This window comes from Canis lupus, chromosome 23 (assembly GCF_011100685.1).
Source record: "Canis lupus familiaris isolate Mischka breed German Shepherd chromosome 23, alternate assembly UU_Cfam_GSD_1.0, whole genome shotgun sequence".
NCBI classification, from domain to species: domain Eukaryota; kingdom Metazoa; phylum Chordata; class Mammalia; order Carnivora; family Canidae; genus Canis; species Canis lupus.
In genome coordinates, this window is record NC_049244.1 from 12,151,259 (window position 1) to 12,168,110 (window position 16,852).

Consider the following 16,852-nt stretch of genomic DNA (forward strand, 5'->3'; position numbering starts at 1 on the left):
ATTATTCAAGTGTCTCTCTCCTGGGTAGCTTGTTAGCCTTTATCTCACCAGTCATTCCCTTTCCAGGGAGGCCTGTCTGCAGCTCCCAGGACCAGAAGCTCGTGGCCTGCTCTGATAAGCTATGCTTGGGTAGACAAGCAGAACCAACCATGCTTGGGCTCCCAGTACACTGTGTCGTCGTCTTCTTCTTCTTCCTTCTTCCTTCTTCTTCCTTCTTCTTCCTTCTTCTTCCTTCTTCTCCTTCTTCTCCTCCTTCTCCTCCTCCTCCTTCTTCTTCTTCTACTTCTTCTTCTTCTTTTCTTCTTCTTCTTCTCCCCCCTCCTCCCTCCTCCCTCCTTCTTCTTCTTTTTTTTAAAGATTTTATTTATTATTCCTGAGAAACACACATGAGAGAGAGAGAGGCAGAGACACAGGCAGAGGGAGGAGAAGCAGGCTCCATGCAAGGAGCCCCATGCAGGACTCGGTCCCTGGAATCTGGGATCAGGCCCTGAGCCAAAGGCAGATGCTCAGCCGCTCTGCCACCCAGGCATCCCCACTGTGTCCTCTTCTAAGCCTCTCCATTAGCTTCTAAGACCCTTAGTTTGCATAGGATGGCAAGAGCTCCATTAGCTTTTGTGGAATGAATTACTGAAATCTATTGAATTTTGTGTTTTGCTTTTCTCCCTTATTATCACAGCAAACAATCAAATAAAAGTGATTAGTCCCACTTTGTTCTATACTAAGTATATCACACTAATTCTGATGTTGTTACTTATTTGAGTTTTAGAACTTTGAGATGTAATTCACATACTGTAAAATTTACCCCTTTAAAGTTTACGGTTTTGTGGTTTTTCATATATTCAGAAAGTTGTACAACTATCACCACATCACTGATACCTGATTCCAGAACATTTCATCATGGCAAATACAGGTGACCTTCTCTGTCACTCTCTGTTACCCTCTCTACCCCAGACCCCTCCAGTAACCAGTCTGTTTTCTTTCTCTATAGATTTGCCTGTTCTGGACATTTCATAAAAATGGAATCATATGACATGTGGAATTTTGTATCTGCTTTCTTTCACTTAGCACAATGATTTCAAGGTTCATACGTGCTGTAGCATGAATAGGTATTTCGTTACTTTTTAATGGCTAAATATTTTACTGCATGGATATTCCACATTTTTGTTTATCCATTCATCAGTTGATGAACATTTGGATTGTTTCTTCTTTTTGGCTATTATGAATAAAGTTGTTGAGAACACTTATGTACATGTTTTTCCTCAGGACATATGATTCCTTTTTTTTTTTTTTAGAGGTTTTCTTTATTTATTCATGAGAGACACAGAGAGAGAGAGAGGCAGAGACACAGGCAGAGGGAAAAGCAGGCTCCATGCAGGAAGCCCAATGTGGGACTCGATCCCGGCTCTCCAGGACCAGGCCCTGGGCTGAAGGCAGTGCTAACCTGCTGAGCCACCCGGGCTGCCCGAGGACATACGATTTCAATTTGGGGGGCATTTGCCCAGGTGAATCATATGGTATGTTTAACTTTTTAAGGAAATGCCAAATTGTTTTCTAAAGTAGTTGCATCATTTTACGTTCCCAGAAGCAATGCATGAGGGTTCAGTTTCTCTCCATCTGTACCCACATGTTATTGTCCATCTTTTGGTTATAACTATCCCAGTGGTTGTGAAGTGGTATCTCATTGTGGTTTTGATTTGCATTTCCCTGATAGCTAATAATGTTGAGTTTCTTGTCGTGTGTTCATTGGTCATTTGGTATTTTGGTGGGAAAATGTCTATCTAGTTTATTGCATGTTTTCTCATGTGTTAGAGGGTGGGGGAGAAAGAGTAAAATATCCTCCAGATTGATACTGATAATTTGTGCCTTTCCCATACCAGCAAACAACCTATGTAATCTATTTGCCAGTGATAAACAGGGCATGTAATCTGCCCAGTATGCCCAAGGGTATTGGCACAACAGCCCTTGCCTGAGGTAGTATTGGGGGCAGTTTGTCAACAGCTCATAAGTCAGAATATTTTACAGGCAAATGTAATCTTTTTACTATTTCCCAAGTAGTTTGAGGACCTCATTTCCCTGATTTACAGTGGACCCATCCTACTGCATCAGACAGAGACAATTTTTCCTCTAGCAGAAGGACTCTCGCCCCAGCTAACACATCTGCTTCATGATTGCCTGGCACTGTGGGTAGGGAATGAGTGGACACATACCGTACTTAGCTGCATCGGGTTTAGCACATATACCCCAAATATCTTTCCATAGGTCTGCTCCCCACAGGGCTCTATTTAATGTAGTGCAGCTTCCTTTGTGCCATTACAGCATCCATGTTGTCAACCCTTTCCAAACTGCCCAGCTGTCAGTAGCCAGATCGGTGGGCAGGGGTTCATGTGTCAACACAATCCATAACACACAATTCTGCCCACTGACTACTTTGTTTAGTTCCTTCTTCAAACCAAAGTACATTAGAATCTAGTTGGATGGCAGAGGAGTGCCAAATAGGCAGGTTTCCCTAGTAACTACCATCAGTATACCGTGTGTCCTTTGGAGGTAAACCTACCTCTTCCTTTACTTGGGGGAGGGGAGGCATAATGTCAGTAACTTCTGGAAGTTGGGCTAAGTTGACATAAGTGACTGGCACTAATAATGAGTACACAGTTAATAAGGTGATATTGTAAGTGCCCCTGTGTTATAGGTAAGTGTGCCCTTTCTGTAAAGTGCTTACCAACATGTCCTTAATCTATCCTCCTATTGGCAGAGAGGTTTGTATCACAAGCAGGTCAGCAGTCAGTCCTTCCCTGTGTTGAAGTGCAAGATAAGACAGCTAATACTTGTTTCATGATGGGACTATATCTGGTTTCTTTTAAATTTCTTGAGACTTGTTTTATGGTCTAACATGGTCTGTCCTTGAGAATGCTTAATGTGCACTTTAGAAGAATGTGTATTCCATGGTCATTGAGTGAAGTGTTCTACTTATCTGTGTTTTTAGGTATTCACTCTCCACCTGTTAAAATGCTAATCATCCTTTGAGTCCCAGGTCCAAAGGGTCTTGTCAAATCTTCCCTTAATACACCTCACCAGTTACAAATGTACAGTTCGCTTATTTGTTTTTTTTTTAAATATTTTATTTATTCACTCAGAGAGAGAGGCAGAGACACGGGCAGAGGGAGAAGCAGGCTCCATGCAGGGAGCCCGATATGGTACTTGATCCTGGGTCTCCAGGATCAGGCCCTGGGCCGAAGGCGGCGCCAAACCGCCAAGCCACCCGGGCTGCCCAAGTTTGCTTATTTGAACTTCCATCACCCATAACTGTGGTATATTGGTAGGCAAACACTCATAACAGTATAATAAATTCTATTATTACAAGTCAGTTTTTCTAAACTCTGCTGTTTGGGTTTCTTTTGTGTAGGGACCATGTATTAATTGTATCTCTGTATCCCAGAAACCTTACTTCTAATAGTAACTTGAAAGCATGCCATTGAAAGGATGAAAGAATTTGGTGGCTCTGAACTCCTCTTAAATGCTGAACTCTAGGCTATATACTGTAGAGGCTACAGCAGGAGAGGAAATGCAGTGTGCTCTGCCTCTGGAGAACCTGAATCTTAGTTAAGAAGACAACATATCAAAAAAAAAAAAAAAAAAAAGAAGAAGACAACATATCTATACAAGAAATCTTTAACACAGGATCTGATCAAGTGCCAACATAAGGGCTCTAGAAGTTTGGGCTCGTCCTCTTTGTCTCTATCCATGCATGGGAAAGAGTCTTGTAGAGTTTTGAGGTTGAAACAACCATCAGGACTATTGATGTCCAGCCACCAGTCAGTGTAGGATCCTCTGGCAGCTGGTTATTCAGCTTAAACATTCCTCCACTTACATACTCTCACCCACAGGGAGAAGCCCCAACACTCCCCCCCCCCCCCCCCCCAGGACTTGATGTGGTTGTTTGCTAACTTTGGGCAGTGAGAGAAAATCAGATTGCTTTTTTAGCTAGATGTATGCATCTTTCAATCTTTGCCATGAAAGAAACTACAAGCCTGAAAGAAAGCGTATAAAGTCAACAGGAAAGGAAAGAGCTCTAGTCAAAAGCTTGAATCTCAATGGGATAGGTCAAAGGATACTGACATGCTGATGTTAGGTAAGGAAAGTCAGATCAAGTTCATCCTGAGAGGATCACTTCTGGCGGGCCAATATGAATTATTTTTTGAAGCCTGTTATCGTCCTTAGAGCCCATGTGTATGTGAATGTTCTGGGAAGTTCTGAAGATATGAGATTTGGAGAGGTGAATTCATTCCACATACCAGTTAGACATTTTATTCTATCTAATTCAGGATAAAGACTGATAATTTCTGGGGCTAATCAGATATTCCTGGAGGTTTCTTGTCAAGAATGCAGTATGATAAAGGTTTTCAAGCCAGAATGTAAAACTCTCCCCTAGTAACCTTTGAAAATAGAATTATATTAGGAGATAAAAGTATATTATGAAGTACAATACCCACAGTTTTAGTGGTGCAAGTTAAATAAAACAGGAGGATAAATAAAACTTATATTATGAAGTACAATACCCACAATTTTAGTGGTGCAAGTTAAATAAACCAGGGCTGACCCACAGTTGTATATGATAGTGGGCAAAATGTATGGCATCCTTATCACAGTTATCAAGGTCCCATTGATTGACAGCCAATCAGAACACGTAGAAGGAAGCACTAAACCACTTGGTGTTGGAGGATTAGAGAAGGCACAGAGCAGGTCTTCTGGTGGGTAACATATGGACAGGGTGGAAGAGAAGAGACGAGGTCAGTGAGAGGGCCATAGAGGCTAGAATGTATAAGATATAGTATTTGATCAATGCAAAGTACCCAGAAAGCTGCAAACCTGGGCTTTGGTAGAGGCAAGGCACAGGAAGACTGCTGTCCCTGTGTCCACCTAGGTGTGTCAGGACTCTTACAGCTTTCAAACAAGATTAGCTCACTTGGTGCAAATATATCATCCACATGACTCCTTGTGTTCCAGTCAATAGCCCCTATTGAATTGATGACTAAGGCAATCCATCTATGACTTATCAGAAATTCTCTTCCCAAGGAGGTCAGGGGAGAAAATGGGTGTGGTGGGCCAAGAATGATTGGCCATTCTGGGTGGGCCAGAGTGAGTCACCTTCCCCAGAGCTAATGCCAGAGACAAGGCCAAGGCCTTTTGCCTTTGCTGCTCATTCTCTTCACCTTTTCCCCAAATCCTGACCCTGTCAGCTCTTTGACTTTTCTGATACAGCCCTGGAGCTGAAACAGCTCTAACTTTATAGGTAGGGATCCTGAGACCCAGAGAGGAGAAGGGATTTGCCCTAATTCCTATAGCACATGGATTTCAGAATTCAGAGTAGAGGGCCTCTTGACTAACAACCCCTTACATTCTGTTCGCCACCATGTGTTTTTCCTCTTTGAGTCTTCCCCCCACATTGTGCCAACTGAGAGGCAAAAAGGACACAGACAGGACATGGCAGAAACCTGAAGGGGTTATCCCTCAACTGTAAAGTGCCTCATGGAACAGGAGGAGATGCAGGAAGAGTTTGGTAGCAGAAGCTCATCTTCCATGACCCTATTCTCAAAAGCAAATCTGGTTTCAGGTGGCATTTTCTAAAATGTAAACTGAAAAAAAATACACAAAATACATAAATTAAAAATGTAAACTCTGAACTAACAAACTCTGTAATGCTTTCATCAATCTCTAATAAATTTTTCTGAACAAATATTGGAGTCTATTCAAATTTTTGTTTTCAGTACCCTCCCTTTTTAACTTTTTAAAAAATAGTAATTTTTTATTCAGGTATAATTAACATACAGTGTTATATTAGGTACAGATGTACAATATAGTGATTCAACAATGCTGTACATTTCTCACTGCTCATCATGATTTGTGTGCTCTTAATCCTCTTCACCTGTTTCACCCATCCCCCAAACCCCCTACCCTCTGGTGACCACCCATTCTCTGTATTAAACTTTTTGAAAAGTTTAGTGTGTTATAACAAGGTCCATATTTCTCTCCCCTGATAAATGTCATCTTTCCTGCCTGGATATCCCAAGGCCTCTCTTCCTTCAGTGACCACAAAGCAAACCCTAAAGAGGGGCCTTAGGTTGAATTCAGATCAGAGGAAGCATATAATTTCCATATTAAAGATTTGGAGGTGGGACGCCTGGGAGGCTCAGTGGCTAGCGCTGCCTTCGGCCCAGGGCATGGTCCTGGAGTCCCAGGCTCCGGCTCCCTACACGGAGCCTGCTTCCCTCTCTGCCTATGTCTGCCTCTCTCTCTCTCTGTATCTCTCATGAATAAATAAATAAAATCTTAAAAATAAAAAAAAAAAAGAATTGAAGGTGCTGGTCTCACTCTGGCTGATGAACAATCTCCTATTCCCTTTTGCAGTGTGGTCCCCACAAGGGGAAATCTTGCTTTTAAATCTTCTGTACCCCCTTCCCACAACAATTTGGCATAAGTCAACGAGGCATGGAACAACACAGACTCCAAGAGGAGTAGCAGTGTAATGTGGGATGAAACGAGTGCCTGAAAAAAAAAAAAAAAGAAACGAGTGCCTGCTCGTGAGACCCTTTAATGTCTTCCTTTCATGTCCTCCTCTGGGCCTCTCAGAGCCTTCCACTCCTGAGAATGTTGCATCCAAGTTCCATCTCTGGGCTGGGTTTTGTTTTTGTTTTTGTTTTCATAAAGGACTTTGTTGTTTCAGACAAACGTCATAAACTAAACCTGGCTGTGTATCTGTTTTGACTATGCATCTGGCTTTGTTGTACCTTCAGCTCACAGACTCCTCAAAATCAGGTGTACCTATTTCTCCTTAGGCTAGATAATTGTTCTATGCATGCTCCTCTCTGGGTCAGGAAGGGAAGTCCAACTTCCCCCCCATATCAGTTAATTTTAAACACTCTAGTTCCTCTTACGTATATTTAGGGATTGGTGTACCAGAGATGACCCAAAACTTCCGAGACTGATCCTGGGAGCACAATTTCCTGAAATGGTTAAGGGAGGAAAAGGGAAACTCTCATCATGGCCAGATTGAGTCAGAGATCTGTGAGGAAAAGAGGCTTAAAAAGTAAAAGCCTAAACCCTTATTTGCCACCCAGAAGTTGCAACACCTTATTCAAGATATTGGTAAAATTATTTTCTGGAAAGTTTTGTGTACCTGTACAAAGTGACAGCAAAAGATTAAGCCCTCCTACCTTTAGAGGAGGTGTGCCAGTTATCACTCAATACCTACTTTTTTTTTTTTTTGCAGTTTTATACCTTTATTTGACAATCAGCAGTTCTCATCCACATTAACAGTCTGTAGATTTTTGGAAGTGGTGACAGGTACGTAAATAACCAGCATGTAGAGCTTGTTTGGTGAATCTTCATCCTCATTACATTTTCTGGACAACCGCACACAGATACGGTATGGAACATTGCTTATTCCTTTGGCCCAGACAACTTTGTTGAGCCTGGTGTCAATGTGCACATCTGGAGTTCCCATCTCCTTCATAGCAAATTTCCGGATCTCTCTGAGTGCCCAAGGGGCACACTTCTTGAAACCCACTCCATGGATATGTTTGTGAATGTTGATGGTCACTACCTCGTTGATGGCAGGACGGCCCTTCTCCCCACCACCCTTCTTTGTGGGAGCCATTCTGCCGGGCCCTAGTTGGAAAAGCACTCAATTTCTACTTATTCCAGATCCATCCTTCATTGCTTTGCTTGAGATACTGGGACATTTCTTTGCCAGTAGGCTGAATGTTGAGCTTTACCAATAGGGGGTGCTGGAGGATAAATTTCATCTACATAAACAGGTGGTTTCTTGCCCTCTAGGAACCCTAACATTAGTACTAGTGGCTTCTATCTACTAGTATGCCAACTGTGAGGTGTCCTGCTTGCCAGCCAAGGCCCACAGTTTCCTGCCCATTGGCTTCAGCTGCTGACTGCGTACCAGCTCTATCTCAGGCCATCCAGTGAACTTCTCTGCCATCCAGTGGCTGGTGGATCCAGTCATACCCTCTCCAATGAAGTCTGTGTCTCAGCCTTAGGGAGGGGCTCCCTCGCCTTCCAAGTTGGTTCCTTTGGTTACCCTCCCTCTACCATAGGGTATTTTTGGGAGTTCTCTTTTATTCCCTCCTAAGTAGTTAGTTCCCTATTTATTTATTTATTTATGAGAGACACACACAGAGAGACATAGAGGCAAAGGGAGAAGAAGCAGGCTCAATGAAGGTGCCTGATGCGGGATTCGATGCCAGAACTCCGGGATCACGTCCTGAGCTGAAGGCAGACGCTCAACCGCTGAGCCACCCAGGCATCCCTAGTTCCCCTGTTAATAGTTAATAATTCATTTATATTAAGCTGTTCCTGCTCAGATTACTGTGGTTACTGAATCCTGAATGTCTGTTCATGGGCCTTGATTTTGGAAATGTAATTACGAGTAAACAACAGTACCCTCTTAGGTCAAGTTGTTGATAAATTCAAAATTAACTGAACATGTAAAAATACATGAGTCCTAATAATTCTAGAAACTACCCAAAATGGGTCAGAATGAGTTCTATTCAACCAGAAATCATAACTATGAGTATTATACTTAGAATTGGCATTAAATCATTTTGTGGTTTAATGGTAGTAAAATAAAGCTCTTATAAAATTTTGGAGACTAAGATTTCTGGAATAAGAGAGCAGATTCTCCTTTCCCCTGAGTAGCATCAGCACCTAGACCATTCAAAGAGCAGAAAGCCTCCATTTTTTAAGATTTTAGGACAATTAACTGTTAGATATCTGGTGCCATCATATTGGAAAAAAACCTCACCAGTCATCTATCAGATAAAGGAATTCCATTGCCACACACAAAATGTGCATGAGTGATGCTAGACCAGTACTGTCAAATGGAAATAGATGATGGGCTACTAATGTAATTTAAATTTTTCTAATGGTCACATTTAAAAAAATGAGAGAAACAGGTGAAATTAACTTTAATAATTTATTTAAAATAACCCCAAATATTGAATATATTGCCAAGGTAATAAGCATTATTAAATTATTAATCACTATTAAATTGTTAATAAGATACTGACATTCTTTTATTTGTACCAAGCCTTTGAAATCTGATATGTGTTTTTTTACTGGCAGCACTCGTCCGTATAGACTAGTCACATTTCTAGGATTCAATAACCGCATATGGCTAATGGCCACTCTATTGACAGTGTAGCTCTGGAACACGGTTTGACCATCATGGGATGTCATGGGAGCAACTGTTTGAGACACAGTTTTAAAAAAAAAAAAAAAGAGGAGCACCTGAGTGGCTCAGTTGGTTAAGTGTGGGACTCCTGATTTTGGCTCAGGTTGTGATCTCAAGGTCTTGAGATTAAGCCCCATGTGGGGCTCCTCGCTGATCGCTGAGGCTGCTTAAGATTCTCTCTCTCCCAACCCATCTGTGCTGCACCCCCCATGCACACTCTCTCAAAAAAAAATTAAAAATTAAAAAAAATGGGGATCCCTGGGTGGCGCAGCGGTTTGGCGCCTGCCTTTGGCCCAGGGCACGATCCTGGAGACCCGCGATCGAATCCCACGTCGGGCTCCCGGTGCATGGAGCCTGCTTCTCCCTCTGCCTGTGTCTCTGCCTCTCTCTCTCTCTCTCTCTCTCTCTCTCTGTGACTATCATAAATAAATAAAAATTTTTAAAAAAATTTTAAAAAATGGAATTGCATTAAAAATATTGGACTTTATTCTGTAGGTTTATTGATTATATTAATATTGTATTTTAAACCATTCTCTTGTATTAGATACACATAAACATAGTGATTATGTGACTTATTCTAGGAATCAAGATTTTCAATGTGAAAGAAAAGGAAGTGCAATTACAGAATTAAGAATTTAAGTTGGAAACACTGTTGAGCACTACTATGGAGCTTGTTATTCAAGCATGTTGCTATGAACCCATTTACTGGTATCATGAAGATTATAGAAACCATTAAAAATAGCAACGAGAAGACTTTTAAAAAAAAAGATTTTATTTATTTGTTCATGAGAGACACACAGAGAGAGGCAGAGGGAGAAGCAATCTCCTCGCAGGGAGCCAGATGTAGGACTCGATCCCAGGACCCTGGGATCATGACCTGAGCTAAAGGCAGATGCTCAACCACTGAGGCACCCAGGCACCCTGAGGACACATTTTTGACTCAACACGAATATTAGTAGAATGAAGCTCTAAGTTCTGACCTTGAGTCAGGGGAAGCCATGTGAAATATCCAAAATTCAATTGGATCTAATTTTAAAGATCTTTAGGAGTTACATAGTTGTTTGACTATGACAGAACAAAATTCCATGAGGTCTTCATGTCTTAAAATTAAATGCAAAAGACATTACTATGGAACTTTAAGTTCAAACATCTCTAGATATATCTTAGCTTTTTTATGTAAAAATATTTACATATCTTAATATATGTACATTTATTTATCTTAAGATTTCAAAGCTCAATCAAGTAACCAACTTGACTAGGAGCTACAGACTTTTAGGAAGAAAAACTTGAACCCAGGGAACTGGATTAGGTGATCACTTCTCTATTTATATATTTAGTTATATATTTTCTTTTGTTTTCCTGGAGTATTTTATAGCAAATCTCAGATATCATATGTTTTCATCCAATTATTATCCCCTTGGCAGTATGGAGTCATTAACATAATCATATATAGAGTGTTGCCAATGGGGTCTCAAAATTCTCAGGCCTCCCAGCTCAAGTACCTGCCAATAAATAGCTTCAGTTCACTGGTATTTGCTTTCTTCCCAATTGCTTTCTTTAGGTGGGTAAACATCTTCTAACCTTAGGAAAAAAATCATAGAAATATTATAAAGGAGACACTCATTAGTACTAATATTTTTGTGTGTTAAGAAACTGGCTTTGATATTTGATGTTTTATATATTGTCAGAGGAGGATGGGTTTGGTCTGGTAGAATGACAGTGTTGTAACTGATTTGAAATGTTTGAGCAATACAGATTTTTATTTTAGGATGAAATCTTGGCTAAATTATTATTAAAATTAAAACATCTAAGATACTTTTGGTTTCCTAATATTTATACATCTAGAGTATTGGATTTACAGGTATGAATTCAGAAGGTTTTGTTTATTTAAAGTTAAAGCAGTTATCCAGAAGGTCTTGTTTATTTAAAGTTAAAGCAGTCAAAGCTTGAGATGAAGCAATTCATTATGTAATTACATTTATAAGCACTCTCTTCCAATGCCTAGCCCTTTGTCACTTTCTGATGTAAGAACAACCACACAGTCTACAAAATGGGACCCCAATAAAGGAAAGCTGCATGGACACTAACAGGTTGCTATCCTGTCTTATCTATATATAGCTTCCAACAAGATTGGTGACATATAGTCCCCAAATCCCTCCTCCCTTCCCTGCTCATCAGAGCTAGCATCTTAGCACACAATTGGATGAAGGAGCATGACTGAAAACAAATGCTAGGCATTCACCTGAGTTTTGCAATGTATTGGTTTTTCATTCTTTGCACTTCTTTTCTTCTGCCACTGGTAATGCGAGGAAGCACCCTAGAAGCCATGATCCAAGTGTTAGGCACATCCAGTGGGTCTGAGGGCCTTTGCTTATTCTTCTGATAGCCTTGAGGCGACCCCTACCGGAAGGTAGATTCTACTACAGTCAGAAAAACTCCAAAAATGCATTCCTTCCTGGGAAAAAGATGGACTCAAAATTAAACTCAGACTAACGTTCTTCCTTTATGGGACAACTTTTCCAACATATGTATAAGTTACAAACCACACTTCCTTTACACTTACAAAGCTCTGTTGAGATAGAAGCAAAACTATGGCACTAAGCAAAACTATATAAAACTTTTCAACAAGTGGGCTTTATGTGGCCTGAGGCTCTATCAAGGATCAAGCTGAGCTCAAATACTACAATTCTACAATCCACCAGATTTTGGGACTCAGCCCATGTCAGTATTATATCTAGCTGGTATTCCAATAGTGTCACTCCAACCCTGAGGACTTTCTTACTTGTGTATTGCTTCTTTATTGTCAAGTACTCACATCCTGGATTCCTTTGCAGCTCAAGCCACCCTGGACTCCATATAGTACATGTGTTCTGGCAGGATATGAAAAGGATTTTCAAGAAAGAACCCAGATGGAAGGAGTCCTATGACATTCTCTTGACCATCCCCATGACTCTACGGTGCTCTAGACAATCCTTGAGGATACGAGATTGACAAGCCCCAGCTATATCAAAATCAAGAGCAAACAAGGTAAATCTTGTTATAATTGATAGAGACTACCAAAGCCCAAATGGCAGCTTTATCCTAGAAAGGAAAGAGGGTTAGTGTGTAGCATTGATGGACTAAGTAAAGACCACAAAGAAGTTTTGTAGGACATATGAAGATTCCAAATAAATAACCTCAAGTCTAGTGTATGAAATGGAAGACTGCTGGGCTAATATTAGAATTCTTAAGTCCTGGGATGCCTGGGTAGCTCAGCGGTTGAGCATCTGCCTTTGGCTCAAGGTGTGATCCTGGGTCCAGGGATCGAGTCTTGCATCTGGCTCCCTGCTTCTCCCTCTGTCTGTGTCTCTGACTCTCTGTGTCTCTCATAAATAAATAAATAAATAATAAATAAATAAATCTTAAAAAAAAAAAAGAATTCCTAAGTCCTCACCTTGCCTACCACTATAGTGAACTGCTGCATATCAGGAAGGTCCTTCTTTCCTGCCCCTTTCCACCATAGCTCTCTCCATCAAATGTCTTTTGCGGTGGTGACTAATGGTCTCCCAGTACTTGGTACACAAGAGACTTTGGGATTGTTTGTAAAGTTCTTGGCTGCATCTTTGGGATGCAATGTGCTAGATACTAAAAATTCCCCCACCTAAAGACTACCTAAGACATGGATCCTCTCTGACATAATGTGTGTGTGTGTTGGTGAGCTGCTTTGGTATATGAAAAACGCCTCATCTTTAGGAACATTTGGTTTTATATTATTTTCTAGCTGTAATCCTTGGAACTGGGATTTTTTGAAGATGAGAAGCCCAATATAAAACCTATGGGGATTCTAGAACAAGGCTTAATGCAAGTAGGGATGCCATTGGGACTCTACAAACTAAGGAGTTGTCTCTTGCCTCTGTAAAGGAAGAATAAAATAGCTCAGGAATTTTAACTGTGATTCAAAGCAGATAGAAAAAGATACACAAAATTAACAAAGTATTCCGGTTTCTTCACTTTATAAGGGAGGAATAGTGCATCAGTTGGTTCAGGTAGATCCTGGACATTGGAGGACAATTATTAAAAGTTATCAATTCTAAATTAATCATCCTGATTGCAAGATGAACTCTTATGTATTTGCTATGTTACTTAGGGTTTACTTGATACGTTACACTAAACAAGCCTCACTCCCAACTCTTAATTTTTGAAAGGCCAAACACATGAACACCTGAGGAGCAGAGGAACAAAACCAAGACTATGTGAAATTATTTATAGCCTAAAAGGACATATTTATAATCTATTAAATATATACTGTGGATGTACATCTATCAAAGGGAATATGCAAAAAGGAAAGCAGCTCCCATCATCTCCAGAATCTTATGTCATTTATTCTGAAAGATAAATTATGAATTAGCATAAATCTTTAACACTGACTCCATGCACAGGAAGTATGACCCCCCTATATACCTTAAATGTTTTACTGGATGTAAACTATGACCTCTTTCAAAATGTGCACTATCAGAACCCCCTTTGAAATAGCCTTCTGAAGTTTGCTAATATAGGTCTATCAAGCATAGGCCTAAATGTAAAATCAGAAATTATAAGATTTCTAGAAGAAAACATAAGAGAAAATCTTTGTGACTTTAAGGTAAGCAAAGATTTCTTAGATAAGACACAAAAAGCACAATCTATAAAAGAAAAAAATTCATCAGACTTCACAAAAATTAAGAACTCTGGTCTTCAAAAGATACTGTTAAGATAATGAAAACTAGGAGAAAATATTTACAAATCATATACCTGATAAAGGACTTGTATCCATGATCTATAAAGAGCCCTGAAGGGGCACCTGAGTGGCTCAGTTGGTTAAGCATCTGACTCTTTATCTCAGCTCACATCTAGATCTCAAGGTCATGAGTTCAAGCGCTGTGTTGGGCTCCACCAAGTGTGGAGCCTACTTCATTTTTTTTTTTTTTTCAAAGAGCCCTGTGTACCCAAGAATAAGAAGACAAACAGCTCACTTTTTTTTTAATATGAAAAAGGATTTGAAAAGACACTTTACCAAAGATATATGGATGGCAAGTAAACATATGCAAATATGTTTAATATCATTAGTTTTTAAGAAAATGCAAATTAAAACCACAATGAAATACTACTTCACCTTTATTGGAATGACTAAAAGTAAAGACTGACTGTACCAAGTACTTTGGAGGGTATAGAGCAATTGGAACTCTCATGTATTGCTGGTGGAAATTCAAAATGGTACAGCCACTTTTGGAAAACAGATTTCCTGGTTTCTTACACAGTTAAACATATACTTAACCATACAACCCAGCCATTCCATACCTAGTATTTACCAAGTGAAATGAAATCTATATTCATACAAAAACCTGCACAATATTGTTCATAGAAGCTTTATTTGTAATCATAAGAAAAACTGAAACAAACCTAATGTCCCTCAGCTGTGGAGTGGATAAACATCCATAAGTGCATCCGTATGTGTTGTTAGAGAGAATGTAATTTAGTACAATCACTTTGAAAAACTGTTCGGCAGTGTTTCCCAAGGTCAAATATATACCCCAGCAATTGCACTGCTGGAAATCCAATAAAAATACATAATATGTTTGCCAAAAGGCTTATTACAGGATGTTCATAGCAGTAGTACTTGTAATAACCCAGTGATAAAGACTCTGACTCCATTTTTTGTTTGACCACTGACAGCCTTCAAGCCCCATAACTCCTTTTTTCCTTCCTGCTCCAAGGAACATGCTGCTAATAAGAAAACCCAGGTTTCCTTGGCATGGGTGGTAATCCAAGCCACACAAACTCCAGCCTGTAGAAGAGAGTCTTCATCCTTGACCTGCCTCCGCTCAAACCACTATAAAAATCAGAGCCACTTGCCCCTTCTACTCAAGCCAAACAGACTGGCTTGAGTGTTGGCTGTGCTGTCCCCTGAAAGCCTCCCTATGTGAGTTATAAATTTCTCAGAGCCTCTAGGTGAGGGTATTCTGTTACCAGTCTCCAACTCCGAACCAATTTTGGGTGGGTGAATACCACCCTCCACAGTGCAACCACAAAGCAAAACCCAAAGTAGAAACTATTCAAATGCCCAGTCACCAGATACACATACAAATAAGTTATTGCATAATTACCCAATGGAACTTATAGGACAATGAGAATAAATTAACTACTTATTGTAATCTTATAATGTTTAACAAAAGAAATCAATACAAAAGAATATATTGTTGTATTACTGTAATTATAATTTTTAAATTTAAGTGTAGTTGACACAATGTTACATTATTTTCAGGTGTATAACATGTATCGAGAGTTCAACTTCTCTATACATTATGCTATGCTCACCATGAATATAGCTACTTTCTGTCACCATACAATGCTATCATAGTATCATTGACTATATTCCCTATGCTGTACCTCTTGCTTCTGTGACTTATTCCATAAATGGAAGGCTGTATGTACTCCTCCTCTTCACCCATTTTGCCCATCTTCCACTCTCCTACTCTCGGGCAACCATCAGTTCTCTGTATTTATAGGTCTGTCTGATTCTGCTCTTTATTTATTCATTTTTTTCATTTTCTAGATTCTACATATGGGTGAAATCACATGATATTTGTCTTTCTCAGTCTGACTTATTTCACTTAACATAATATCCTCTAGGTCCATCCATGTTGTCACAAATGATAAGATCTCATCCTTCTTTATGGCTACATAATATTCTATTGTGTGTTTGTGTGTGTGTGTGTGCGTATAGTTTTTCAGGTTAATGTTTTCATTTTCTTTGAGTAAATACCTAGTAGTGGAATAACTGGATCATGTCGTATTTCCATTTTAATTTTTAAAAATATTTTTAAAATATTTATTTATTTGAGAGAGAGAACATGAGGTGGGAGGGGTAGAGGGAAAGAAAGAAGAAGCAGATGTCTTGCTGAGCAGGGAGCCACTGCGGAGCTCAATCCCAGGACCCTGAGATTATGATCTAAGCCAAAGGTAGACACTTAATTGACTAAGCCACCCAAGTGCCCCTCTATTTTAATTTTTTGAGTTTTCCATAGTGACTGCACAAATTTAACATTCTCACCAACAGTGCATGAGGGTTCCTTTTTCTCCATATCCTTGTAACACTTGTTATTTCTTGTCTTTTTTATTTTAGCCATTCTGTCTGGTGTGAGATGATATCTCATGTGGTTTTGACTTGCATTTCCCTGATGATAAGTGATGTTGAGCATCTTTTCATGTGTCTATTAGCCATTTGTATGTCTTTTTTGGAAAAATATCTATTCAGTAGGTTGCCTTTTTGCTTTGTTGATAGTTTCCTTTGCTGTGCAAAAGCTTTTGTTTTGCTGTAGTTCCAACAGTTTATTTTTGCTTTTGTTTCCCTTGCCTCAGAAGACATATGTAGAAAAATGTTGCTACAGCCAATGTTAGAGAAATTACTGCCTGTTTTCTCTTCTAGGATTTTTATGGTTTCAGATCTCACTTTTAGGTCTTTAATTCATTTTGAGTTTATTTTGTGAATAGTGTTAGAAAGTGGTCTGGCTTCATTCTTTTGCAAGGAGCGATCCACTTTTCCCAGAACCATTTATTGAAGAGACTGTCTTTCCCCCCATTGTATATTCTTGC

General features: G+C 39.7%; 1 protein-coding gene and 1 pseudogene across 7 annotated transcripts in view; one reads left to right on the forward strand and one right to left on the reverse strand.

The window, feature by feature from the left end:
• Positions 1-16,852, forward strand: part of ACKR2 (atypical chemokine receptor 2) — a 62,402-nt gene that overhangs the window by 9,453 nt on the left and 36,097 nt on the right. For 6 of the 7 annotated variants that reach the window (XM_038570595.1, XM_038570592.1, XM_038570591.1 and 3 more), the window contains exons 2-3: positions 7,268-7,341; positions 12,076-12,268. The gene's annotated coding sequence lies outside the window, so the exon portion shown is untranslated. The remainder of the gene's footprint in view (positions 1-7,267; positions 7,342-12,075; positions 12,269-16,852) is intronic. The other variant, XM_038570589.1, reaches the window with a different exon arrangement.
• Positions 7,289-7,773, reverse strand: LOC100688571 (annotated as a pseudogene).